The following is a 17,671-nucleotide window of genomic DNA, read 5'->3' on the forward strand; positions in this document are numbered from 1 at the left end:
AACCAGTGCTATGCTGCTAAGTGATTCTATGTCACTACGCCCCCCCCACGCCGTGAAAAAAAATCAGCCGTCGTGGCTGACCTCCATCCTCCTCGTAGTGCAAACAACAAGAACAATATAAAACCTTCCGGGATAATTAACAATTACCGACGAGAACCTACAGTAATGAACCTAGACCCCAGAGATTGAAAAATGTCCGACGACTGTCAGCGTGCCGCAGCCCACGAGCATCAGGAAGGACCCCAGTACAACTAGTAGTCACACCCCGGCTCGTGTCTGCGGCCACCAGCCACAGCGTAGGAACTAACTTGGTCAACAACAAAAAGGGGCAGGCTATCGAAACCTAACAGTTTTAGAGTGGGTCCTCGTCGCCGTGCCCCCAGGCGGGACATAAATGGGCTTCCTGTAGACCCCAGGACAATATGTAAATGGCCTAACGAGCGTGGCCCCTCCCGAGAAGAAGACGAAGGACAAGAAGATGAAAGCCGTTCCGTCATCCTCGGTCCGTCTGTAGACAGTGCCGTCGGTGGGTCTGCGGGTGTCAGGCGCTGGAAACCTGCAGAAGAAACAACAGAATCCTGCTGAATTGCACCCTCCGCGACTGTTCGCCTTGGCTCGCCGGACACATCAGACACCTGCACTCAGGTGGTGGGGATGAAGTGACATCACAAGGTGGAAAATAGGGTTTCAGCCGCGACGGATGCTCAAACCAGCGCCTGCGACCGACCTGGATATGCACGCACTGCGGCCTCCTCACCTCGATCACCTTAACTGGGTCTTGCCATGGCCGGTGCAATTTAGGGGATGTGCCCAGGGGCTCGTGGGGGCAATACAACCATGCCTTGTTCCCATGGGTCTATGGGTTTCTGGATTCACGGAGTCCCACAAGCTTCTCATTGGCGGCCTGCTGTTTGGCCGAATTTTTCCGAGACGCCTCCCGTGCTTCTGTCAGCTGTCTGATCGTAAGCTGCATGGGCATGGGCACAGCAACCTTCTTTTTGCCCAGGTCCATGACAAACTGAGCCTCCATGGCGGGATCACATTCCCTCCCATACATGAGGAAAAAGGGGGAGAACCCTATTGAGGCGTGAGGCGCCATCCTATATGCGGCCAGAACACCTGGAACCTGCAAATCCCAGTCGGACTGTGCCTTGTTAACCTGTTGGCACAGCATGGACGTGTAATGCGAGAGCGCCATTTAATGGGCAGAATGGGGTAGCCGCACGGCCACCACCGGGTAGCGGGTATTGAATCCGAAGCGGGGATATATCTGGGCCAAAGGTAATGGGCGGAGTCAAAGGGGAACGTTCGGGAACCATCGAGAAGGTTCCAACAGGGAGCGTGGCTAGAGGCGGAGCTTAGCTCCGCCGTGAGGGATGTAAGCACTCAGGGGTCGGTGTGTGAAGCTTCAAGTCCGGACCGCGTCGCTGCACAAGCCTCTCCCCGTCACCGACCATGTGGCGAACCCAGTGAGGCTCGTCTCCTCCCGGCATGCCGCCAGCCAGCGGCGGGATCGGGGAGTGGAAGAGAGGCAAACAGAGAGAATGACTCGTCCCCAGCCACAGAGAGAGAAGGGAAACATATGGGGAGAGCGGAAATGAGCTGTGCAAGAATTCTATCAATAAAAGACGCCAGTAAAGATCGTCGTGGAAGTCGTTTATTACATAAGAGTCCTGTGCAAGCGCTCTACCATCCCGGATGGTAGAGCGACGTCCAGATCTTTTTATTACCCAGGGAGTTGCACACCTCCTTTAACAATTTAGAAAAAAAATTACGAGCTTGGTCTGTAAGGAGACGTTCCCGGGGCCCCCTTGTCTAAAACGTACCCTTGTAGGAATGCGTCCGCGATGGACACGGCCGACTGATCTGGCAAAGGCTATGCCACCGGCCACAGGGACAGGTACTCCACCCCGACAAGAAGAAATGTATTTCGCCTCTAAGTGGCGGGAAATGGGCCCGAGGGACACCTTGATAGATTGCAACGGTGGCCAGGCCTGACTTGGCGGGGGCTTTCGGCGAGCACACTTCACACAACCTTTGACCATGTTGTACACATCCTCTGACATTCCGGGCCAAAATAAGTCGTGCTTCAGGGTCAACAAGGTTTTCCGCACCCCAAGGTGCATTAACTTCACATGGACAGCCCGTGTAACTCTACTCGGCAGAACAGTTGGCACAACGATGCAGTAACGCTGCACTTCCTCATCTCACCTCATCAACTATGAGAGCCATTCCCACTGGCTGTAACTTCAACATGTGCATGAGACCAATCATGTTGTCACAGGGAGCGGTTGCCGCGGATTGTGGAACATCAACCGACGCTACAACAGTGCACGGCAATCCTGCAGCCGCAGGTTTACATCGGCCGGCACCCATCATACACACATAGCGGTCCCTCGGCGGTAATCACGACAATGCGTCCGCATTACAGTGACGTGCACCTTTCCTGTAGGTGACCGTGAAGGAATAATCTTGCAAAATTTCTAACCAGCGGGAGAGCTGGCCGGATGGCTGGTCAACCTGCAACGTATATTGAAGAGCTGCATGGTCCGTGCGCACAAGGAATTGCCTACCATAAAGGGACGGTCTGTACTGCAGTACAAAATGCACAATAGCCAACCATTTGAGGCGCGTTACACAATAACGCTGCTCTGCAGGGGACAGCACACGGCTTCCATAAGATACGACCTTCTCTACTCCGTTCACTACCAGCGACAGTACAGCGCCGATTCCGGTGTCGCTGGCGTCTGTATCGAACACAAATGGCAGAGAGAAATCGGGGTACCCAAGGGGAAGCGCGTTGGCGAGGCCATCGCGCAGCGCGACAAACGCAGCCTTCTCTTCCGCCCATCAAAATTTCTGGCCCTTTGCGGTGGGGGCTTGGAGCGGTTTAGCGATCGTCGCAAACTTGGGTACGAAGAGGCGATAGTATGATGTGAACCCGCCAAAACTGCGGAATCAACCCATATATTAAATTAACTCCATGATCATCTTTGGATATTCATGAAAAATGGGAAAGTCAGGAGCCTAAGAAACACAGAAAATGTCCCTGTTCCCAGACGACCTGCTTGTCAGTTTTGATGTGGTTTCCTTATTCACCAAAGTTCCTGTACCTGACACCATCGCAATCATTGAAGACTTGGTTCATCAAGGACTGAATACTGAGGTACCCCCCCTGGTGAGACACTGTTTAACTAATACATGCTTCACATGGAATGGAACTTTCTACAAACAAACTGAGGGCACCCCAATGGGATCCCCCCTATATCCGGTTGTAGCCAACGTTTTCATGGAGAAATTTGAGACTGACGCCATCCAGACTGCCACTCTACGCCCGACCTTATGGAAGAGGTACGTAGATGACACTTTTGTCATCTGGCCACATGGCCGGCCTGCTTTAGACCAATTCCTCGACCACATCAATTCCATACACCCAGCCATCAAATTCACCATGGAAGTCGAAAAAGATGGCAAGCTACCCTTTTTGGATGTCCTAATTAAAAGGAGACCTGATGGTTCAATGAGCCACTCTGTCTACAGGAAAGCTTCCCATACGGATGCTTACCTAAAACCGGATTCCCACCACCATCCATCCCAGAAGAATTCCCTCATCAAGACTCTACACCATAGAGCGTAATGCATCTCCGACCAGGAACACATTACCAGTGAACTCAAGCACGTACGCCAAGCTCTTAAGGCTAATGGTTACTCCGACTACACAATCCGCAAAGCCATCACTCCAACCATCAAGAAGGATCCGGTTGAGGAGCCATTCAAAAGCATCACCTTACCCTACATTGCGGGGGTCACAAATAAGATCTCCAAAATCCTGAATTAACACAAGATCCAGGTCCGATTCAACACAGTACATAAAATCCGTGATCTGGTCCCGTCTGTAAAATATGTGGTTCCAGACATACAGTACCCTGGCGTCTACAAACTAAGTTGCCTCTGTGGTAGCAGTTACACTGGAAAAACCAAACGGCATGTCTCGGACCACATCCGTGAACATAAAGCAGACCTGAAACACGGCAGGACAAACACCTCAGCCGTGGCAGATCACTGTTACAATTCAGTGGGCTCACATGACATTGACTTCACCAAGACAGAGGTTCTCTGCAAGCCATCTGGCTACCATTAGAGATTCGTTCATGAGGCGATCCACATATACAAACACAGAGACAATTTCAACTGAGAAGATGGATTCTGGCTCAGCAATCATTGGAAGGACGTAATAAAACCATTTCGGATCTTAACTGATTTTGTTCACGTTTACGGTGACTTTCAGACCACAGTCCACTCACTGTCATTGACTTTATATCTTTTGTATTCTCCGCAGGGAATGGAGTCTTTGCTCCGCTGCAAGTCTCCTACCACCACTCTCCCATTGACATATTTCGTTGCTTCCTCTTAGTACCTTTCACGCGACGGTCAATGGTATAGTGTATAGCAGATTGTATAATAATAAATAGTATAAAAGTGTAATGTTTAATATAATGTATAAGGTAATATAGTATCGTAATTGTATTGTGAATATACAGCAGTGTGGTATACAGTAGGTTAGGTAGAATAATACATAGTGTAATATTACAATGTATAGTCTAAGGTGGTATATAATAACGCAGTATATAATTTAATGTTGGCTTTATCTATGGCAGTATATAGTACGGGGTAGATCCGTGTGATGTAAGGAAAAAGTTTAGTTGGAGGCATATTATATTTTTTGCGACAAAGAATTGTAATGTATGACGTAGCTCAGCTTATTGGAGAGTATATTTAGTAAATTTATGATATTGATATAGTATTTATTTTAGTTTTTTTACGTGGTGGTTTGGCTGCTACAGCTCTTTACTATTAAAATTCCTTCCCTTTATTACTGCTAACCCTACCTCCTCCCTTTGTTGCTGCTAATCCTACATAATGCACGGGCATAATATGACTTTGAGACCCCCCCCCCCCCCCCGCTAATACGCATTCCACAAGTAGTGACTAATCCCATATGTGCATTTTCCATAAATATGCTAAATTACTCTGTTGATATGCAAATTACTCTTCCTCCCCTAACCCAGCTTAAATATACGCTGCCAAGCTTGGTGGTGTTCATTCAGACGCTGTTTTTCCGACAAACATGTTCTTCACCTGAGGACGGCTGCTTGCGTTATGGCCGAAACGTCGTGAGAATTGTATTATTGTATTATGTTTATTTTTAAATCCTTTATATTAAATTCGCATGCTTGCTTGCTTGCGTGCTTGCGTGCTTGCGTGCTTGCTTGCTTGCTTACGACCGTGCAAATCTTTCGGTCGTTTTTTAACCCACTTCCCGTGATCCAATCGAGCTGACATTTTCCACACAGACTCGTTGTGTGTGACAATTAATTTTTGTGAAAATTTGTTTCCAAAATTTTACACTGTTTAGGGAAAACAAATTAAATATTTAATTACCAATTGTTTAATACTGGCAGACAATCATCTGACCCATAGATTGCAGCCATCTCAAGCCAGAGGACGAGAGGACTCTAGCCGCCACGCATATAAAGGATTTAGAGTGAAAAACTTTGTTTTTACGGGTTTACTTGTTATAATTTTATTATCTCCCTTCTACGTGACTTAACCGAAAGAACCAATAAGATGAATCCCTGTAGTCACGAAAGCTTTAAATCGAAATTTAAACACAGAAAAGTCTCACTTACACGCAACTGAAAAAAGATCAGTATTCATGCATCTCACGTAAAATCACACCAGACACACGAGGCATCGGTGGTTCAGTGGTAGAATTCTCGCCTGCCACGCGGGAGGCCTGGGTTCGATTCCCGGCCGAAGCACTTTTATACAACACTAGCTGTACTACCCGGCTTCGCCCGGGACTTGTATCCACCACGCCCGGCCGCCTTTGTCTCCCCAGTGGCGATGTTAATACGCCACACCAGTTACTCGTTTTGAGGCTGAGGCCCTCCCTCACCGCTCTCCCCCCCTCACGGCTCTCAGCGCTCTCCCTCCCTCAGCGCTCTCCCTCCCTCACCGCTCTCCCTCCGTCACCGCTCTCCCTCCCTCACCGCTCTCCCTCCCTCACCGCTGAACGTGACACTTTTTTACTGAATGGCCGTGTTGGGTGGTGGAGGGTTACAACACATTAATAAATAAGGCGATCTAAAGCCAATAACGTTGTTTATGATTTATGCTCGCGAAAGGCCACGTGTTACAAATTGACAAACTTTACTTAATAAGCAGGCTACAGTGTACATGATAGACTGCCAGTACACCCACCCAGCTGAATAAGCAGGCTACAGTCTACATTATAGACTAAAGTACGCTCAGGCAGCTTAATGAGTATTTGTAGAATGAACATTGAAAGAATGCATTATTGGCGCGTGGGGTTTAAACATAATTATACAGTTGCTTTTTCATGAGAAATGGTAATTGTTGTGGTTTTACGCTTGAACACACCGGTGGGCTAAAGCAGTGAAGTCTTAGTCTTTTATGAACGTGACAATTTTTTGCAGATTGGGCGTGTCGGGTGGTGGATAAGGGTTACAACACATTAATAAATAAGGCGATCTAAACCCAATAACGTTGTTCATGAATAATGTTTGCGAAAGCGTACGTGTTACTAATTGACTAACTTTACTTAATAACCAGGCTACAGTCTACATGATAGACTGGCAGTACACCCACCCAGCTGAATAAGCAGGCTACAGTCTACATTATAGACGGCCAGTACGCTCAACCAGCTTAATGACTATTTGTACAAAGAACATTGAAAGAATCGATTATAATAACCAGGCTACAGTGGAGATTATAGACTGCCAGTACACCCACTCAGCTTCATAAGCAGGCTAGAGTCTACATGATAGAGTGGCAGTACGCTCACCGAGCTTAATAAGCAGGCTACAGTCTGCATTATAGACTGGCAGTACACTCACCCAATTTAATAAGCAGGCTACAGTCTACATTATAGACTGGCAGAACGCTCACCCAGCTTAATGACTATTTGTACAGTCAACATTTAAAGAATAGATTATTGGCGCGTTGGGTTTAAAAGTAATACTGTATTAATTGCACACATTGTGGTGGGGGGGGGGGGTGAAGAGTACGTGAAACTTTGATGAATTTACCTCAGAGTCGCATGGTGGGTGTCGAGGCCTAGTAGCGTGCAGAGCCTCCGGCCTCGCCAAAATTGCCCACCCGGCAGAGGCAGGGTACAGGTGCCGTTCCCCCCCCCCGCGCTACAAAATAATACTGTCTAATCGCTATTATTGTATTATCTACGGAGCCTATAATAGTAATTGAACACATTGGGGTGGGAGGGGAGTGAAGAGGACGTGAAACTGTGATGAATTTACGTCAGAGTCGCGTGTTAATGCATGCGCCTATTTTTAAGGGGAATGAAAAATGGCGTCCACCCCGCGCCGAAGCCGTCGCTACCCGTTGGCAGGGGCAACCGCCGTCCAATGAAAGCGGCGAAGGCGTGGCTACCCGTTGCCAGGGGCAACCGCCGTCCAATGAAACTGCAGCCGGCGGCGAAGGCGTCGCTACCCATTGCCAGGGGCAACCGCCGTCCAATGAAAGCGGCGAAGGCGTCGCTACCCGTTGCCAGGGGCAACCGCCGTCCAATGAAAGTGCGTATGGTCCGGCGACACACAGACACACAGACAGACAGACAGATTCACGATTTTATATATATAGATAATAAACTGTTAATTTGGAGCGAATGGAACAAAAAAGCCACCATCATCTTCAAATCGTCATGAAAAAAAGTAAAAAGTCAGACGCAAATTACACATTCAGAAGACGCAATTTTGCGCAAATGAAAAAAGATCAGTATTCATGCATCTCACGTAAAATCACACCAGGCAAACGAGGCATCGGTGGTTCAGTGGTAGAATTCTCGCCTGTCACGCGGGAGGCCCGGGTTTGATTCCCGGCCGATGCACTTTTATCCAACAAAATAACAATAAACTGCAAATTTGTCGGGAATAAAAAACAAAACACCATCATCTGCAGATCGTGATGAAAAAAGTAAAAAGTCAGGTTTTATATACACAGAGAACACGCAATTTTGGAGGATGGAAAAAAGAAGAGTATTAATGCGTCTCACGTAAAAAAATTTCGAGTGGAATGTGGTATAGGTGATTCAGTGGAAGAATTCTGGACTGCCACGTGGAAGACCTGGGATCGATTCCTGGCCAAAGCACTTATATCCAGATAAGCAACATCATAACCGATTAAAATGCACGTGGAGTGGTTTCAAGAAAATGACTTTCCATGTCAATGAAGAATATTAATCGCATAAAATGCATTCCCTTGTATACTTGCAGAAAATAACACGTTGAGGTCACTTTCAGCTGCGGAAATCAGGTCGCAGTAATTTTGACAACGAAATGCAATAACTAGTATTGGAAACGAATATTGACGAAGGATTTCTCTTGCGGAAAGCGGTTCTACCAAATCTTTAAAACAGGTGAAGAAATATTTTAACATCATCCCAATAACTTGCATATAATCAATTTAGTCCATCTTCATCTTCGGATATTCATGAAAAATGGGAAAGTCAGGAGCCTAAGAAACACAGAAAAGTCTCACACGCGACTGAAAGAAGTTCAGTATTCATGCATCTCACGTAAAATCACACCAGGCACACGAGGCATCGGTGGTTCAGTGGTAAAATTCTCGCCTGCCACGCGGTCGGCCCGGGTTCAATTCCCGGCCGACGCACTTTTATCCAACTAAACTACAATAAACTGCAAATTTGTAGCGAATATAAAAAGAACCCACCATCATCTGCAGATCGTGATGAAAAAATTAAAAAGTCAGATTCTATATACACAGAGAACACGCAATTTTGGAGGAATGAAAAAGAAGAGTATTAATGCATCTCACGTAAAAAAAATTCGAGTGGAATGTGGTATAGGTGATTCAGTGGTAAAATTCTGGACTGCCACGTGGGAGACCTGAGATCGATTCCTGGCCAATGCACTTTTATCCAGATAAGCAACATTATAACCGATTAAAATGCACGTGGAGTGGTTTCAGGAAAATGACTTTACATGTCAATGAAGAAGATTAATCGCTTCAAATTCATTCCTTTGTATACTTGCAGAAAAAAACACGGTGAGGTCACTTTCAGCTGCGGAAATCAGGTCGCAGTAATTTTGACAACGAAATGCAATAACTAGTATTGGAAACGAGTATTGACGAAGGATTTCTCTTGCGGAAAGCGGTTATACCAAATCTTTATAACAGGTGAAGAAATATTTTAACAACATCCCAATAACTTGCATATCATCAATTTAGTCCATCTTCATCTTCGGATATTCAAGAAAAATGGGAAAGTCAGGAGCCTAAGAAACACAGAAAAGTCTCACACGCGACTGAAAGAAGTTCAGTATTCATGGATCTCACGTAAAATCACACCACTGGTTCAGTGGTAGAATTCTCGCCTGCCACGCGGGAGGCCCGGGTTCGATTCCCGGCCGATGCACTTTTATCCAACTAAACAACAATAAACTGCAAATTTGTAGCGAATATAAAAAAGAACCCACCATCATCTGCAGATCGTCATGAAAAAATTAAAAAGTCAGATTCTATATACAAAGAGAAAACGCAATTTTGGACGATGGAAAAAAGAAGAGTATTCATGCATCATGCATCTCACGTAAAAAAATTCGAGTGGAATGTGGTATTCTTAAACAACTACGCTGGTTTGGTCGTCTGCGTGCGTATCTGGACGTTAATTTATTTACGGACCCGCCCAAACAGCTCGCTCTGATTCGATGAAAATAAAACGGCCGGCAAAAAGCCACAGCTCACTTTGATTCGATAAAAATAAATAATTAACACGCCCGGAAGAGAGCGATAGCATAGGTTTGGCAAGGTCTGCGCCGCAGTGCTGCAGTGCACTGTGGGCGCAGACCCTGCGCTGTGTGAGTGTGGCGTGTATGCAAGTGTGCGAATGGTAGTTACGCTAATATTACGTATATTTATGTAAAAAATGGGTGCTGCGTGCTGCGATTAGTGGAGTCCCCAAACAACTTTACCTTACGAGTAGGCAGGGGTCGCTATACAGTAAGTCTTAGCGGACTGAGCTGCCAGCTTCACCTGCCGGGACCACGGCCAGTTGCGTAGCGCACCCCTACAGTTTCGCCCATGGGTCAATACCCCCATGGGGCTACCCAGCTGACTGTTTGATGGGTACAATGGGTACTTTTCGGTTTATCCCGCTTATTACCATTATTATGTATTGACGTTGATCACGTCTCCATGGACGGCTTGCTGTCTACTTCGGTTGTGTAATTGAGATGTTGTGCATGCTGCTGCTGGTAAGGGCATGTGTTGCATAATATGCAGCATGTGTCCGCGTATCATTTTTGCCACGGATGCAGTTGGCGTTACTGTACATTTATCATGTTTTGGAGTGCCAATCCCATGCACTTTGAAATGTAATAAACTGTCTAAAAAGGTTGCAGCCCGGCACGCGCTGCTGTCACTCTCTGCCCGTTGCACAAGACATGCTAAAACAATGAGTACAGTGTGACACCACCCGGGTAACTCCCGGGATCAAAATGGCCATTGGAAAGTGATCGCTTTATTGAGATGATAATGGTACTACCACAGGGTAATGTGAACGCTTCAGGAGGAGGAGAGTTCTGGATTTGTAAGTCTCACAGTACCGGTAAGAAGCGCCGGGTGGGGGATGCCCTCCACTGGGGTACAAATTCTGTCATTATTAGTATACGATCATGCAATGTTTCTATCTGCAAGCTGTCATAACTGAAACGATCCCCGTTATTGTTCGATTGAGAAATGGAGTGACCCACACCTCTGATACCATATGTGAGGAACCAAAAAATCGGATGCATGCGTAAAACACCCACAATGGGAATACGTAAACGTAAACACACCAACAAAATACATTTTAATATAAGAAAAAAATAGGTGGCCCCATAGCGCATCTGTCTGTGTGTGTACATACAGATGCAGGATGCAGGGGCCAACCTGTGTGCGATCGGAACGGTGCAATTGCTGACCAATGTCACTGTTGATGGCGCACACGCTGACGCACACTGGAGCTGTGTCTTTGCCATGCAAGGGCATGGTGGATGGTGGAGCGCATATGGATGGTGCGTTACGAATAAAATAAAACAAACCGCTGGAAGCAGCCATGCGAGCAGGCTACCTTGAGAGCGATCGCGAATGGGTTGCGTGTCTGGAAGAAGCCTCGCTCTTTCAGATGCCGTACCAGCTTCGTCAACTCTTCGCTACCATTCTGCTGTATTACATGCCAGCAGATACCAAGGCTCTCTGGGATAAATTCTACGACGAATTGTCTCGCGATTACGAGTACCAGTACCGCCAGCTGACCAACAAAGAAGAAATGCTAAATCTTCTTGGTTCTTTCGCTAAAGTCATGTACAAGGGAAGTAATACAATAAAAAAATAAACATAATAAAATAATTCTCACGACGTTTCGGCCACAACGCAAGCCGCCGTCCTCAGATGAAAAACAGGTCTGTCGAGGCGACAGCGTCTGAATGAAACAGCACACGTGCTTGGAGCATATATATAAGCTGGGTTGGAAGGGGGGAAAAGGGCGCCTTGACAAAATAATTTGCATATCAAGAGCAATTTAGCATATTTATGGGAAATGCAGGTATGTGATTAGTACTACTTATGCCCGTGCATTATGCAGGATTAGCAGCATCAAAGGGAGGGGATATGGGGAATGCAGGTATGTGATTAGTACTACTTATGCCCGTGCATTATGCAGGATTAGCAGCATCAAAGAAAATAAAAAAAAATGGTAAAGTTCAAGACCCTTCACAGCCTCCACGAGTTCCTCACGGCAGGTGGGATGGCTCTGTCGGACTTTGACGACCTCCCGCAGCTTTCCGAGTACCCACACTTGGTCTTGGACTCGCTGCTTGAGAACAACCATATCTGCCGGGAATTGGAAACGAAGGACTTCCCATTTCGACTTCGGCGCAAACAGTTCCCCATTGTCCCAGCCTTCGCGATGACCATCAACAAGGCGCAAGGGCAAACTGTTCACAACCTGGGATTATATCTACCAACGCCATGCTTCTCGCACGGCCAACTGTACGTGGCACCATCGCGAGTCACGGCAAGATCCAACATCAAGGCGCTTATTGAGGGACCTGACGGCGAGGAGGAAGACGGAGTGCACACGAAGAATATCGTGTTACGCCAGATATTTCAATATTGTCGATTGAGCGTCTCATAAAAATGCATATAACCTCATAAAAAATAAACATAAAACAATCACCAAAACATGTCTATTGTGTCCAGCCACTTTCAACTCCCCACCAACCAAGCATATACATACCGCCCGCGAAGCGGGCGGCGACTGCTAGTAGGTGATTCAGTGGAAGAATTCTGGACTGCCACGTGGAAGACCTGGGATCGATTCCTGGCCAAAGCACTTATATCCAGATAAGCAACATCATAACCGATTAAAATGCACGTGGAGTGGTTTCAAGAAAATGACTTTCCATGTCAATGAAGAATATTAATCGCATCAAATGCATTCCCTTGTATACTTGCAGAAAATAACACGGTGAGGTAACTTTCAGCTGCGGAAAACAGGTCGCAGTTATTTTGACAACGAAATGCAATAACTAGTATTGGAAACGAGTAGTGACGAAGGATTTATCTTGCGGAAAGCGGTTCTACCAAATCTTTATAACAGGTGAAGAAATATTTTAACAACATCCCAATAACTTGCATATCATCAATTTAGTCCATCTTCGGATATTCAAGAAAAATGGGAAAGTCAGGAGCCTAAGAAACACAGAAAAGTCTCACACGCGACTGAAAGAAGTTCAGTATTCAAGCATCTCACGTAAAATCACACCAGGCACACGAGGCATCGGTGGTTCAGTGGTAGAATTCTCGCCTGCCACGCGGGAGGCCCGGGTTCGATTCCCGGCCGATGCACTTTTATCCAACTAAACAACAATAAACTGCAAATTTGTAGCGAATATAAAAAAGAACCCACCATCATCTGCAGATCGTCATGAAAAAATAAAAAAGTCAGATTCTATATACACAGAGAACACGCAATTTTGGCGGAATGAAAAAAGAAGAGTATTAATGCATCTCACGTAAAAAAATTTCGAGTGGAATGTGGTATAGGTGATTCAGTGGTAGAATTCTGGACTTCCACGTGGGAGACCTGAGATCGATTCCTGGCCAATGCACTTTTATCCAGATAAGCAACATTATAACCGATTAAAATGCACGTGGAGTGGTTTCAGGAAAATGACTTTACATGTCAAGGAAGAAGATTAATCGCTTCAAATTCATTCCCTTGTATACTTGCAGAAACAAACACCGTGAGGTCACTTTCAGCTGCGGAAAACAGGTCGCAGTAATTTTGACAACGAAATGCAATAACTAGTATTGGAAACGAGTAGTGACGAAGGATTTCTCTTGCGGAAAGCGGTTCTACCAAATCTTTATAACAGGTGAAGAAATATTTTAACATCATCCCAATAACTTGCATATAATCAATTTAGTCCATCTTCATTTTCGGATATTCATGAAAAATGGGAAAGTCAGGAGCATAAGAAACACAGAAAGTCTCACTTACACGCGACTGAAAGAAGTTCAGTATTCATGCATCTCACGTAAAATCACACCAGGCACACGAGGCATCGGTGGTTCAGTGGAAGAATTCTCGCCTGGAGGCCTGGGTTCAATTCCCGGCCGATGCACTTTTATCCAACTAAACTACAATAAACTGCAAATTTGTAGCGAATATAAAAAGAACCCACCATCATCTGCAGATCGTGATGAAAAAATTAAAAAGTCAGATTCTATATACACAGAAAACACGCAATTTTGGAGGAATGAAAAAAGAAGAGTATTAATGCATCTTCTTGGTTCTTTCGGTAAAGTCACGTAGAAGGGAAGTAATAAAATAATAAAAATAAAACATATATATATATAAAATCGTGAATGTCTGTCTGTCCGTCTGTGTGTGTGTGTGGATTTCGGACCATACGCACTTTCATTGGACGGCGGTTGCCCCTGGCAACGGCTAGCGACGCCTTCGCCGCTTTCATTGGACCTTGCAAAGGCTAGCGACGCCTTCGCCAAGGCCTGCAGTTTCATTGGACGGCGGTTGCCCCTGCCAACGGCTAGCCACGCCTTCGCCACTTTCATAGGCTCCGTAATTAATTAAATAATAGCCATTACACAGTATTGTTCGAGCGATAGGGGGGGGGGGAAGGAACGCCACCAGTACCCTGCCTCTGCCGGGTGGACAATTTTGGCGAGGCCGCAGGCTCTGCACGCTACTAGGCCTCGACACCCACCACGCCACTCTGAGGTAAATTCATCAAAGTTTGACCTACTCTTCACTCCACCCCCAACAAAATGTGTGCAATTAATATTACTTTTAAACCCAACGCGCCAAACATCGATTACTTAAATGTTCACTGTACAAATAGTCATTAGGCTGGGTCAACGTACTGCCAGTCTATCATGTAGACTGTAGCCTGCTTATTAAGCTCGGTGAGCGTACTGGCACTCTATCATGTACACTCTAGCCTGCTTATGAAGCTGACTGCGTGTACTGTCAGTCTATTATGTGGACTGTAGCCTGGTTATTATAATCTATTCTTTATATGTTCTTTGTACAAATAGTCATTAAGCTGGTTGAGCGACCCCAGTTCGATTCCAACTCACGCCCACAACCGCTGACGATTATTTGAAACGGACCTGGCCCTCCCCTAGGTCCACTCAGCCTCAAACGCGTAACTGCTGTCGTGTGTGAACATCGTCACTGGGGAGACAAAGGCGGCCGGGCATCGTGGATCCAAGTCCCGGGCGAAGCCGGGTCATGTGTATGTGTGTATGTGTTTATGTGTATGTCTGTGTGTCTGTATGTATGTGTGTATGTATGTGTGTGTATGTGTTTGTGTGTGTGTATGTATGTGGGTTTTTTTCTATGTCTTTATGTGTATGTCTGCGTGTCTGTATGTATGTGTGTATGTACGTGTGTGCATGTGCTTGTGTGTGTCTATGTATGTGTGTGTGTATGTGTTTCTGTGTATGTATGTGTGTGTATGTATGTGTGTTATGTGTCTGTCTGTGTGTCTGCATGTATGTGTGTGTGTATTGTGTATGTGTATGTATGTGTTTGTGTGTTTACGCTCGCATTACACAAATGTGTTGCAGGTCTAAGGCGTTCCTTGCGCAGCATTGCCGCTTTATTATTTCAGTCGTTTACTGCCGTACGCACCCTCAAAGTCGTGTGTGTCTGCAGCAAGCGCGTGTATGTGTACCTATGGACGCGCGCGCGTGTGTTGTGTAGGGGGAACGGTAGTGTAGTGCTTAGCGTGCTGCCTGTGTCTGTGTGTGTGTGTCTGTGTGTGTGTGTCTGTGTGTGTGTCTGTGTGTGTGTCTGTGTGTGTGCGTGTGTGGTGTGTGGGGAGCGGTAGTGTAGTGGTTAGCGTGCTGTCTGTGTGTGTGTGTGTCTCTGTCTGTGTGTGTCTGCGTGTGTCTGTGTGTGTGTCTGTGTGTGTGTCTGTGCGTGTGTGGTGTGTGAGGAGCGGTGGGTGTAGTGCTTAACGCTACGCTGCGCTACCAACCCGGCGAACCCAGTTCCATTCCCGCTCACGGCCACCACCGGTGACGATTATTTGAACCTCCCCTAGGTCGACTCTGATTCAAAAGAGTAACTGCTGTAGCGTATTAACATCGCCACTGGGGAGACAAAGGCGGCCGGCCGTGGTGGATACAAGTCCCGGGCGAAGCCGGGTAGTACAGCTAGTAATAAAATAAAATAATTCTCACGACGTTTCGGCTACAACGCAAGCAGCCGTCTTCAGGTGAAGAATGAGACACTACCAAGCATTCTTCACCTGAAGACGGCTGCTTGCGTTGTAGCCGAAACGTCGTGAGAATTATTTTATTTTATTATGTTTTATTTTTATTATTTTATTACTTCCCTTCTACGTGACTTTACCGAGAGAACCAAGAAGATGAATCCCTGCAGTCACGAAAGCTTTAAATCGAAGTATTAATGCATCTCACGTAAAAAAAATTCGAGTGGAATGTGGTATAGGTGATTCAGTGGTAAAATTCCGGACTGCCACGTGGGAGACCTGAGATCGATTCCTGGCCAATGCACTTTTATCCAGATAAGCAACATTATAACCGATTAAAATGCACGTGGAGTGGTTTCAGGAAAATGACTTTACATGTCAATGAAGAAGATTAATCGCTTCAAATTCATTCCTTTGTATACTTGCAGAAAAAAACACGGTGAGGTCACTTTCAGCTGCGGAAATCAGGTCGCAGTAATTTTGACAACGAAATGCAATAACTAGTATTGGAAACGAGTATTGACGAAGGATTTATTTTGCGGAAAGCGGTTCTACCAAATCTTTATAACAGGTGAAGAAATATTTTAACAACATCCCAATAACTTGCATATCATCAATTTAGTCCATCTTCATCTTCGGATATTCAAGAAAAATGGGAAAGTCAGGAGCCTAAGAAACACAGAAAAGTCTCACACGCTACTGAAAGATTTTCAGTATTCATGCATCTCACGTAAAATCACACCAGGCACACGAGGCATCGGTGGTTCAGTGGTAGAATTCTCGCCTGCCACGCGGGAGGCCCGGGTTCGATTCCCGGCCGATGCACTTTTATCCAACTAAACAACAATAAACTGCAAATTTGTAGCGAATATAAAAAAGAACCCACCATCATCTGCAGATCGTGATGAAAAAAATAAAAAGTCAGATTGTATATACAAAGAGAAAACGCAATTTTGGACGATGGAAAAAAGAAGAGTATTCATGCATCATGCATCTCATGTAAAAAAATTCGAGTGGAATGTGGTATAGGTGATTCAGTGGAAGAATTCTGGACTGCCACGTGGAAGACCTGGGATCGATTCCTGGCCAAAGCACTTATATCCAGATAAGCAACATCATAACCGATAAAAATGCACGTGGAGTGGTTTCAAGAAAATAACTTTCCATGTCAATGAAGAATATTAATCGCATAAAATGCATTCCCTTGTATACTTGCAGAAAAAAACACGGTGAGGTCACTTTCCGCTGCGGAAATCAGGTCGCAGTAATTGTGACAACGAAATGCAAAAACTAGTATTGGAAACGATTAGTGACGAAGGATTTCTCTTGCGGAAAGCGGTTATACCAAATCTTTATAACAGGTGAAGAAATATTTTGACATCATCCCAATAACTTGCATATAATCAATTTAGTCCATCTTCATCTTCGGATATTCATGAAAAATGGGGAAGTCAGGAGCCTAAGAAACACAGAAAAGTCTCACACGCGACTGAAAGAAGTTCAGTATTCATGGATCTCACGTAAAATCACACCAGGCACACGAGGCATCGGTGGTTCAGTGGTAGAATTCTCGCCTGCCACGCGGGAGGCCCGGGTTCGATTCCCGGCCGATGCACTTTTATCCAACTAAACAACAATAAACTGCAAATTTGTAGCGAATATAAAAAAGAACCCACCATCATCTGCAGATCGTGATGAAAAAATTAAAAAGTCAGATTCTATATACACAGAGAACACGCAATTTTGGAGGAATGAAAAAAGAAGAGTATTAATGCATCTCACGTAAAATCACACCGGGCACACGAGGCATCGGTGGTTCAGTG

At 45.6% G+C, this 17,671-nt stretch overlaps 1 non-coding gene across 1 annotated transcript; it reads left to right on the forward strand.

The window, feature by feature from the left end:
• Positions 1-7,859: 7,859 nt before the first annotated feature.
• Positions 7,860-7,930, forward strand: TRNAD-GUC (transfer RNA aspartic acid (anticodon GUC)). Its single transcript has one exon. It is a non-coding gene; the product is annotated as a tRNA-Asp (tRNA).
• The last annotated feature ends 9,741 nt before the right edge of the window (positions 7,931-17,671 follow it).

Source organism: Lethenteron reissneri, chromosome 19 (assembly GCF_015708825.2).
Source record: "Lethenteron reissneri isolate LAM-NWPU_2019-01 chromosome 19, ASM1570882v1, whole genome shotgun sequence".
Taxonomy (NCBI): Eukaryota; Metazoa; Chordata; class Hyperoartia; order Petromyzontiformes; family Petromyzontidae; genus Lethenteron; species Lethenteron reissneri.